Source organism: Chiloscyllium plagiosum, chromosome 10, assembly GCF_004010195.1.
Source record: "Chiloscyllium plagiosum isolate BGI_BamShark_2017 chromosome 10, ASM401019v2, whole genome shotgun sequence".
NCBI lineage: Eukaryota > Metazoa > Chordata > Chondrichthyes > Orectolobiformes > Hemiscylliidae > Chiloscyllium > Chiloscyllium plagiosum.
This window is the reverse complement of record NC_057719.1, coordinates 71053887-71064991: the sequence shown is the minus strand read 5'-3', so window position 1 is coordinate 71064991 and position 11105 is coordinate 71053887. Positions and strand designations below refer to the sequence as shown.

General features: G+C 41.0%; 1 long non-coding RNA gene across 1 annotated transcript in view; it reads right to left on the bottom strand.

Moving 5' to 3' along the window:
* Positions 1-10628: 10628 nt before the first annotated feature.
* LOC122553757 overlaps positions 10629-11105 on the bottom strand; it is a 166043-nt gene continuing 165566 nt past the window's right edge. Inside the window, exon 3 of the long non-coding RNA XR_006312836.1 lies at positions 10629-10722. This is a non-coding gene — a long non-coding RNA (uncharacterized LOC122553757). The remainder of the gene's footprint in view (positions 10723-11105) is intronic.

Sequence of the window (11105 nt, the reverse complement as noted above, 5' to 3'; positions counted from 1 at the left end):
AACTTGCACCTAAACCAGTTGAAAGGAACAAAATTAAAATTTGCATTTAACGTTATTCTCCAACAGACTCCCTTGAAAGTCGAAATGCCAGAGGTATTGCTCCTCAGTTATATGCCGCAAAGATGGTCTTATTGCTGCAGACTCAGTTGATATGAGCTTGCTTACACCCCGCCCTCCTTTGTTCATTTCCTCCAGCAGCTGAACATATCAGCATGTGACTTAAAGGTCTCCTCCTCATCCTTCTGCACCAATGCTGGATATTCACAACTTAAAATTCAAAGCTTTTAATCCAAATTTACACCCAAGATGTGGCTAATGTAAACTAAGTTTCTCTCCCTCAGAATTTTACCTTTCATATAAGTGTATTGATTACATGTTTTAAAAACATGCATCATCAAGTAAGATATCCACAATTCGTAACTATTTCATTTTTGACATATTGCACTTGATAATGACCAAGGTAATATTTTCTCTTCTGTATCCCTGCTTTGAGGAGTTTTTTTATTGATTGACTTGTGGGACATGAGCATCGTTGGCTGGCCAGCATTTATTGCCCATCCCCAGTTGCCCTTGAGCCGGTGGTGGCAACCAGCCTTCTTGAACTGCTATTGGCACGTGATGGAGGGAGGGAATTCCAGGATTTGAACCTGGTGACAATGAAGGAACAGCTAAAGATTTCCAAGTCAGAATGGTGAATGGCTTGGAGAGGAACTTGGCGAGGTGGTGGTGCTCTGCAAGTGGTTATGGATTTGGAAGATGCTGTCTTAGGATCTTTGGTGAATTTCTGCAATGGCTCTTGTAGATAGTACACACTTCTGTGAATGACTGTCAGTCAGGGAAGGAGTGGAAGCTTGTGGATGTGGTGTCAGTCAAACAGAATCCTTTGTCCTGGATGGTGTCAAGCTTCTTAAGCGTTGTTGTCAATCATAACAATAAAAGCCGAAAAAAGTCAAGAGGTCAGGCAGCATCTAGGGAGTAAAACAGAGTTAATGCTTCTTATCAGTAACCTTACTCTGTTTCGTTTGGCAGATGATGCATGACCTACTGAGTTTTTACAGTTTTTGTTATGGCTCATTTCAGATTTACAGCATCTGCACTATTTTGCTTTTGTCTGAGGAATGAAGCTTTATTTTCTGAATGACAAAAGGCTTCCCCAAAAAATCACTCTCCTCAGAGCTTTATTGAAAATAAATCGCTGGCACTGAAATTGAAAATGAATTGAATTTTATCATGAAGCCTCAAAGACATCCTGAGCACTTGTTTTTTTTTCCTGTTTCTCCAATTACGAGAAAAAGTGGCTGCTGTGACATTCTGACCATTTATTCAGCCAAACATCACCGCAGTGAAAACTGCATTGCTCAGTCTGAAATTTGGATTTTGCAATTTAATTTGAAGATGTATATTGATCTCTTCTAGCAAAAAAGAACTCGTTAAGACCTCTTCTCAATTGACTGTATCTATGTTCTTTTTTGCAGAGGCTGCAATATTAAAGTTCCATTAATTAAGCGGAGTAGAACCTTATTGGGGTCTGCGTGATATGGGCGATGCAAGTTGTGTGGCAGAATCAAGAAAGTGTGTGAAGTGCATCTTGATGCTGAGATCATCCTGCCACATCTTCAAAGCTTTGCACAAGGAGAGTGGCAACTTTCATGCCACTCCCAGTGAGTTGCCAACTGATGGTTCTTAAGGTCCTTGTTGAGTACCCAACTCACCTCATTAATATTTCAGTAGTAACCTTACTAGACTCACCCAACAATGCAGATATCATGTAAACCCAATATGGAAATCAGAGTGGGTGCTCGGCAGGTTGAACTCACCACTCACTCCAAATGACTTCCATGTTGGACGCTGGGCATCAGCATCTCAGAGAATACTCTGGGAAGATCAGCCTATTGATTAGCTTGTTGTGTGGGGCAGGGATCAGCAGCATGATAACAATTCTCTGATTGGATCCTGGATGGTGGACAGCACATGTGTGAAAAATACAACACAAAAATACCTCTATGATCTAAAAAGATGCTATCTATCTCTCCTTGCTGAGACATAACAACAAACTGAAAGAAGACTATCTATTATTAGTCACTATTTAACTCAAAGCTGTGACTGACAGCCTGAACAATTAATGTGTCAACTGTCTTATGTACATAGCAAGGAACTGAAAAGAGTTGAAAGGATTATGCTGATCGAAGATCATAAAGACTCAGAAGAAACAAAAAATATACCTTGTTGTACCCTGTGGACTGGTGCTATTGAACTGTTTCCCTTAATATTTTGTTCTCCACTCATAACATTTACGTATTATCCTTTATGTCTGTTTGCATGTGTATGTGGGTTTAAGAAGGTTTAGAATTATAAGCTGATTATTCACATTTTTTTGCCTGTAGGTAGAATGGATTTATTTGTAATAAATAGTAGTTTGATGTTAAGTGTAGAAACCTGGTCAGTTTTCTCTGTTACCTGCATTTATCAGACAGAAGACACAGGCACTTTGAATAATTCAATTAAATCTTGAACTGTTGTGATGCCTCTGAGAATAGTGGAGCTCGAATTATACTAATTTCTTAAGTAAGTCATGATCATTATGAAAACTATCCAATAAGTTTTGTGATTTACACTAGAGATACAAAACTGTGTTCTGTTGACTTTTTTTCTCTCATACTTGTGTCTTGTCTGTCTCTGTGTGTCTGTTGTACATGTGTGGGAATTTATAAGAGATCAATTTTAAGGTATATCGTTATAACTTAAAACTTCCTTCTTCGCTTTCATTGCTGTAAGTTAAAAAAATTAGTTTGGTTACAACAAAAGAAGTATCACAAAAATCCTAATACTTCTTTTAACCTGAATCAGACAGACAGTCAGGCAAATTGAACTTTAATAATTTACTTAAATTTTCAACACTGCAGCAACTCAGATCAGGAGGACTCAATAGCAACATATTCTCCTAAGTGAGTCTTGACAGGGTATTTGGGCAAGTCTGAGAAAGACGGACTGAGGAAATTACAGTCTTAAAAGAGATATTGGAGTGTAGTGAAACCTAAATTAGTTGGATAGGACAGTCAGGACAGTTCTTGTTTGCTTTACAAGGCATGGAACAATCGCTAAGAAACTACAAGAGACACTTCATAGGATGTTTGGAACTTAAATTTGTACTTAAAATGTGTGTTCATTTTGTAATCATTCTGCACAATATGTTGTCATTTTGCATGTTTTTGTTTTGTTTGTCTTTACACATATTTTATTGATTCTGGAGTTCAGTTTGGCTCAGTTATCTGGGTGGCTCATTTGCAATACAAAGTTTGACAATGCCATGGATTCGGTTCCCATTTCAGTTGAGGTTACCGTGAAGAATGTTCCTTCGTAACATACCCCTTTCCTGAGGTATGGTGACCCTCAGGTTAAACAATCACCAGTCATCTTTTTCTAATAAGAGTAGCAGCCCTATGGTCTGGTAAGACTATGGCAACTTTATCTTTAGTTATTTTGGAAAGAAACAATGGTATCTGTAATATGGTAGGATCCAGGGGAATGTTTGAGACCAAATGTATATTCGCAAAATGTATTAAGGGATAATCAGGAGAGACCTTGACTGTACATACAGATATATGTGTGTGAACAAGTAATCCATGGAGTTAGAGTTTGACAATATCATGTAAATTGAAGTAAAACTGACTAGAAAAATATACTCCTGGACTGTACCAAACCACCCTTTTGATACAGTCATAGAATCCTACAACACGGAGACAGGCCCTTTGGCCCAAACTGGTCCATGCTAACCAAAATGTCAATCCACGCTAATCCTATTTCCCTGCACTTGTCCCATGTCCTTCTAAACCATTCCTATCCATGCATTGTCCAAATGTCTTTTAAATGTTGTTAATTTATCCATCTCAATCACTTCTGCTGGCAACTCATTCCATATGCACACCACCCTCTGTATAAAAAAAGCTGCCCCTCAGGTTCTCTTTTATTCTTTCCCCTCTCCACTCATACTTAGATTAGATTACTTACAGTGTGGAAACAGGCCCTTCGGCCCAACAAGTCCACACCGACCCGCCGAAGCGCAACCCACCCATACCCCTACATTTACCCCTTTAACCTAACACTACGGGCAATTTAGCATGGCCAATTCACCTGACCCGCACATCTTTGTGACTGTGGGAGGAAACCGGAGCACCCGGAGGAAACCCACGCAGACACGGGGAGAACGTGCAAACTCCACACAGTCAGTCGCCTGAGTCGGGAATTGAACCCGGGTCTCTGGCGCTGTGAGGCAGCAGTGCTAACCACTGCGCCACCGTGCCGCCCACAAACCGCCCACATACTGATGCCCTCTAGTCCTTGATTCCCCAAACCCTGGGAAAAAGACTGAGTGCATTCACCCTAACCATGCCTCTCATGATCTTATACACTTCTATAAGATCCCACCAAAATCCCCTACGCTCTAAAGAAAGAAATCCTAGCTTGTCCAATCTCTTCCTATAACTCAGTCCCTTGAGTCCTGACAACATCCTTGTCAATTTCTTCTGCACTCTTTCTAGTTTAATAACATCCATCCTATAACAAGGTGACCAAACTGAACACAATTCTCCAAGTGCGGCCTAGCCCTGTACAACTGCAATATAACTTCCTAACTTCTATACTCAATACCCTAACTGATGAAGGCCCGTGTGCCAAAAGCCTTCTTCACAGCCCTGTCTACCTGTGACTCCACTTTCAGAGAACCACGCACCAAACTTCATGGTCCCTCTGTTCTATTACACTCCTTAAGGCCCTATCATTCACCATGAAATTCCTGCCTTGATTTGATTTTCCAAAATGCAAGACCTCACACTTATTAGATTAGATTAGATTACTTACAGTGTGGAAACAGGCCCTTCGGCCCAACAAGTCCACACCGACCCGCCGAAGCGCAACCCACCCATACCCCTACATTTACCCCTTTAACCTAACACTATGGGCAATTTAGCATGGCCAATTCACCTGACCCGCACATTTTTTGGATTGTGGGAGGAAACCGGAGCACCCGGAGGAAACCCACGCAGACACGGGGAGAACGTGCAAACTCCACACAGACAGTCGCCTGAGTCGGGAATTGAACCCGGGTCTCTGGCGCTGTGAGGCAGCAGTGCTAACCACTGTGCCACCGTGCCGCCCATAATCTATCTATATTCTATATTCAACTCCATTTTCCATTTCTTGGCCCGCTTCCCCAGCTGATCAATGTTCTGCTGCAATTCCTGATAACCTTCCTCACTGTCCACGATACCACCTATTTTAGTGTCATCAGCAAACGTATTAACCACGCTTTATACATTCTCATCCAAATCACTGATATAGATAACAAACAGTAATGGGCCCAGCACTGTCTCCTGAAGCACTCCACTAGTCATAGGCTGCCAGTCCAACAAGCATCCTTCCACTCTGCTTCCTACAATCAAGCCAATTTTGTATCCAATTTGTCAGCTCTCCATGGATTCCATGTGATTTAACCTTCCTCAGCAGCCCATGGAACCTTATCAAAGGCCTTATTGTAATCCATATAGACTATGTCTATGACCCTGCCCTCATCAACCTTCCTGGTTACTTCATCAAAGAACTTGAACAAATTTGTGAGGCATGATCTCCCACTCACAAAGTCATGCTGACTACTCTTAATCAAACCCTGTTTCTCCAAATGCATGTGTATCTTATCTCAGAATCTTCTTAAGTAACTTACCCACCGCCGATGTTAGCCTCACTGATGTTTAGTTTGCAGGTTTTTCTTTGCAACCCTTCTTGTATAAAGGCACATGTGCCACCCTCCAAGCTTCTGAGTCCTCACCTGTGGCTCTGATGATGCAAAAATATCAGCCAGGGCTCCCACAATTTCTTTTCTAGCCTATTGCAGTGTTCTTAGATATATCTAGTCAGGATCAGAAGACTTGGTATTTTAACCATTTTTAATTGCCAAGTTACTAATAGGGCACAGTAGCCTGTGAGCTTGATGTTCCTAGTTGTTTTGACCCCTTTCCATAGAAAAGGTTGAAATAAAGACTTGTATTTATTTAATGCTTTTCATGGCCACAGAATATCTCAAATCTTTCATAGCCAATGATGTACCTTTGAACTATAGTCACTGTTATAATACAGAATTTACTGTTGTCACGAAAACTCTACAACACAACTGAGTGGAACCTTGCAAAAGTGCTGATGAACAAGTACTATTCATCAAGGCTAAAGGACAAGATACTAAAACCCTGAAAATGGTTCAACAGATTCCTGATAAAGGGCTTTTGCCCGAAACATTGATTTTCCTGCTCCTCGGATGCTGCCTGACCTGCTGTGCTTTTCCAGAACCACTCTAATCCGGGGTCTTACAGTGGTCTACATGGTTACAAATAGTATGGAAAGTCTATTTAAAATTAAACCACATGCTAATTTTGACGTGCAGGCGCAGATGAGGGGTTCACAGAAGGGCAATTAATTGTGTGATTGGAAACTAGGTCCAAATCACCGACTTCTATATTTTTACTAATGTGTTCAAAGCAGTATGTGAGCAGGAGAGATAGGTTATCAATTTTAATAGATTAATTGCTGAATTACAGTGATATTTACTTGGCATTTTATACAAGTCCATGAGTTTTCCGGGCTTCTTGATACTCACTTAAAAGAGCAAAGTGAGATCAGAACACAGCAGCAATTCAGGGAACTAAAGTAATGACAAGGAACCATGCCAATACGTTTTAAAACCGCACAACTTCTTTCCACTGATATCCCAGCCCCGTACTTTGAAGCTCTGGAGGTTACTTTTGCAGTTTATATTCTCTTCCTTTCAGTCTCAAAATGATGACCAAGGTGATGAATAGCTGGAGCAGCAGCAACATCCTGCTCTTCCCAGATCTGAGGCAGGATAGGAGAGAGGGGACCCACAGCAAGATTCTCACCTTCTATCTGTAGGAGGGAAAGGAGAAACACACAAATGGTTGGATAAATGCTTGAAGGGAAATAATTTATCGGTGTATGGGGAAAGTTCAGAGAAGTGGGCATTAGTTGGATTATTTTAGCCCCCAGCCATCGTCATTGTTGTCTCATTTCATGAATGAGAGTAATGCAGAATATAGTTGTGGAGAATGTGTTGCTGGAAAAGCGCAGCAGGTCAGGCAGCATCCAGGGAACAGGAGAATCGACGTTTTGGGCATAAGCCCTTCTTCATTCTCCTGTTCCCTGGATGCTGCCTGACCTGCTGCGCTTTTCCAGCAACACATTTTCAGCTCTGATCTCCAGCATCTGCAGACCTCACTTTCTCCCCATAGTTGTGGAGAATGACTAGGAGAGGGAGGCATCATATTGCACAACCTGATGTGAGAGCGATGGATGGACAGATAGGAATTGCATACACAAAATGGATTAAATGTACTTGGAAGGTAGGTTTATGTGAGGAATGATGTACCAGAAAAAGGTTGAAAAGGTCAGAATAAGGGGGTAGAAGTGATCGACTCATCAGAATGTAGGAGAAAATGCTGCTATATTCACCTTTCTTGCCCAAATAATTCAAACACTGTTAGCATTGAAACTATGGGCATGCACCACACTCCTATTTCCCAACACATGGGCAACCTCCAGGGCCACCTTCTTTGTTTAACCAGCAAATGTCTTCATCCTGCTGATGGGGAAGCAGATCTCCCAGCAGCCTCTAGAATCACCTTCAGCAAGACAACATAAATGTCAGAACTCTGCTCTGCCTGTTGCTTATGTTCTGTTCCAACTACAAAGTTCACATTGTAAACCTAGACTTTTCCTTAAAATTTGGGGCTGAAATCAGTTCACATGGGTGATCATCACTCCTACCCATGATAACAAACTTTAAAAAAGCTTAAATAATTTGGTATTGTAAAGCAGTAGCATTGCTGTCAGGAATGTTGCATCTACTTTCAGATTTACTACCTGCCAAACCAAAGATGGCAAACGTGTGACAAAATTCAGGTGGCTTTCTCCACACAAATAATAACAAAAACATTCATATGGTGCCTTTATCATAAAGTACGGAAGCACTATTAACAAAATTTGACACTAAACTGTTTTAAGGAAGTATATGGAGAGTTGACCAAAAGTTTGAATAAATAGCTACATTTTAAGGAACATCTGAAAGGAGGGCATAGAGTGGAATTGAAATATGTGGTGACTTAGGAAGCTGAGTTCAGAGTTTTGGACCTTAGGAACTGATGCTAATTATGAAGCAATTAAAATCAGACATGTTCAAACAGAGAATTGAAGGAGTATGTAGAGCAGCCAACACTTAGAATGGGATAAGAGTTGGAATGAAATCTTTGAGTCACTTAATTAGATAGTGATGAGAACTCTTTGGGATGATTAGGGATGCATGACCAATATGAATCAGATAACCTCCGGAACTTGTATCTATCTTGTCATCTGAAAAATGTGTTGCTGGAAAAGCGCAGCAGGTCAGGCAGCATCCAAGGAGCAGGAGAATCGACGTTTCGGGCATAAGCCCTTCTTCAGGAAACATTTTTCAGCTCTGATCTCCAGCATCTGCAGTCCTCACTTTCTCCTAATCTATCTTGTCATCTACTTAGAATGAGAACTCTATGGAATCTAAAAGCAATATCAGAAGTTTATACAAAGACACATGCTTCCAAGTCTGAAATCTGGCCCAGAAATTTTGTTTGGGACTTAGATATTGATTTGAGATTTCTCATGATACAATATATTGATAGCTTTAAAAGGTATAGGCAATGACCCTGCTCAGATCTACAGGAGAATTTCATACAGATGCAAATGTTGTAATCCTGGCAAAACTGGATAGGAATTTTGTGTTTTGTTTTCAATTTCAGAGGCTGAGGGGTGACCTTATAGAGGTTTACAAAATTATGAGGGGCATGGATAGGGTAAATAGACAACGTCTTTTCCCTGGGGTCAGGGAGTCCAGAACTAGAGTGCATAGGTTTAGGGTGAGAGGGGAAAGATATAAAAGAGACCTACGGGGCAACTTTTTCACGCAGAGGGTGGTTCGTGTATGGAATGAGCTGCCAGAGGAAGTGGTGGAGGCTGGTACAATTGCAATATTTAAGAGGCATTTGGATGGGTATATGAATAGGAAGGGTTTGGAGTAATATGGGCCGGGTGCTGGCAGGTGGGACTAGATTGGGTTGGGATATCTGGTCGGCATGGACGGTTTGGACTGAAGGGTCTGTTTCCATGCTGTACATCTCTATGACTCTATGACTCTAAGTTGTCCTGTCGCTGGGAAGTGTAAAATCTTCTGGAGTAACAGCTCTTAAATAGCTATGGACTACAGTAAAATAGGTAGTTTTGAAGACAGGAGTGATGAAAAGTAACTATTCATTATGATACAGAGATAAGTAGATAAAACTGCTTCCTTTGATATGGAGGTAATGGTACGTTTTCCTGCAGAGTTGTACCGGAGCTGATCCCATTTAGACTGAATGTCAGAAGCCAGCCAAATACCAGTTTCAACTTCTGAGTCAATAGAGTCTATAAAGTCACAGCTGCCAAGGAAATAAAAACATGGCAGTATCAGGTTCAGATTGGTATATCCTCACTTTTGCACTTCTATTTGAGAGGCACATAAACCACTGCACAAACTTAAAGTTTAAAGGCTCTACTTTAGTGTTTTGGAGGTGTGTTGAAACATCATGTTTCCCCCTTTTTAAGAGTCTGTTTTTGACCAAAGGTGCTTCTAACCTGTTTAGAAACATTAGGCATAGCTGCAGAGGGAAACTCTGAAAGCCATCTGACTTTTTCTTCTCCTTATAAATAGTAAATCAACCATGTAAACATCAAAATAAAAGCATCAGAAGACTATGTAAATAATGGTCACTGGCATACCTAACTGCTGCTGTCATCAGACACAACAACAGCACTCCTCAACCGCAAATTCTTTATGAAAGTCATGGGGTCAAAATGAATAGTCTTGAGCCAGCAATGGTACGACTTATAGTCAATGGCTCATGCAGAGGGAAAATGCTGAAGATGCTGCCATTGCAAATCTAGTGTTTGTAATTCCCTGAATCATTTGTGGATTGGAGATTGTTACTTCAAAAGATGCGGCAACATGAAAGTTTCATTGCAACTTTAATGTCTAAGTGAGGAACTGATTCAAAAATCAGATTGTGGACACAAATTATTATGCAACAGATGGTATCATTTCAGGTGATGGCACTATTTCTGATTAAGGGCTTATGCCCGAAACGTCGACTTTCCTGCTCCTTGGATGCTGCCTGGCCTGCTCTGCTTTTCCAGTGCCACACTTTTTGACCTCAATTTCTTTATCAGCATGTCCTGTGAAGCAAAGTTGACAAATCTGGATCTGTCTTGCAAGTCTGGACAAGTAATATTTGTTTTGGTTTCAAGATTTCTCCACCTGAACTCTATTGGTGTCTTGTGATATCCTCTTCCACAGCATCACTTTGCAACACATTTAGAACAGCATTGAATACTCAAATCACCTGACATCAAAGAAACAGCAAAAATGTTGATACAGTGAACCTAACATTGCAGATGACTTTCACCTCGGTAAGTAGGTTTGTGAGATGTTCCAAATCTTGTAAGACAGCCTTTAAAAAAGGATGTAAAGTTTCATCCGCAAAATTAGTACAATTGTATACCCAATTCTGCAACTGTTGCGTGCAGAGAATCCATCAAGTGGTACAGACTATTGCAAATTTCACCCCGAACGTTTCGTATCTTAGTTCAATGTTGGGGCTGTGAGAAAAGAAAGAGAAGTTAAGCCTCAACTACAGAAACATTTCTGAAATAGCTGATAAAGCAGAATAAATAAACCCAAGACAACAACTGTAATAGTCATTTACTTTATATTAGATTACTTTTTTTTAAGATTAGATTACTTACAGTGTGGAAACAGGCCCTTTGGCCCAACAAGTCCACACCAACCCACCACCTACCCCTAACACTGCAGGCAGTTTAGCATGGCCAATTCACCTGACCTGCACATCTTTGGACTGTGGGAGGAAACCCACACAGACACGGGGAGAATGTGCAAACTCCACACAGTGGGTCGCCTGAGCCGGGAATTGAACTCGGGTCTCTGGCGTTGTGAGGTAGCAGTGCTAACCACTGTGCCACTA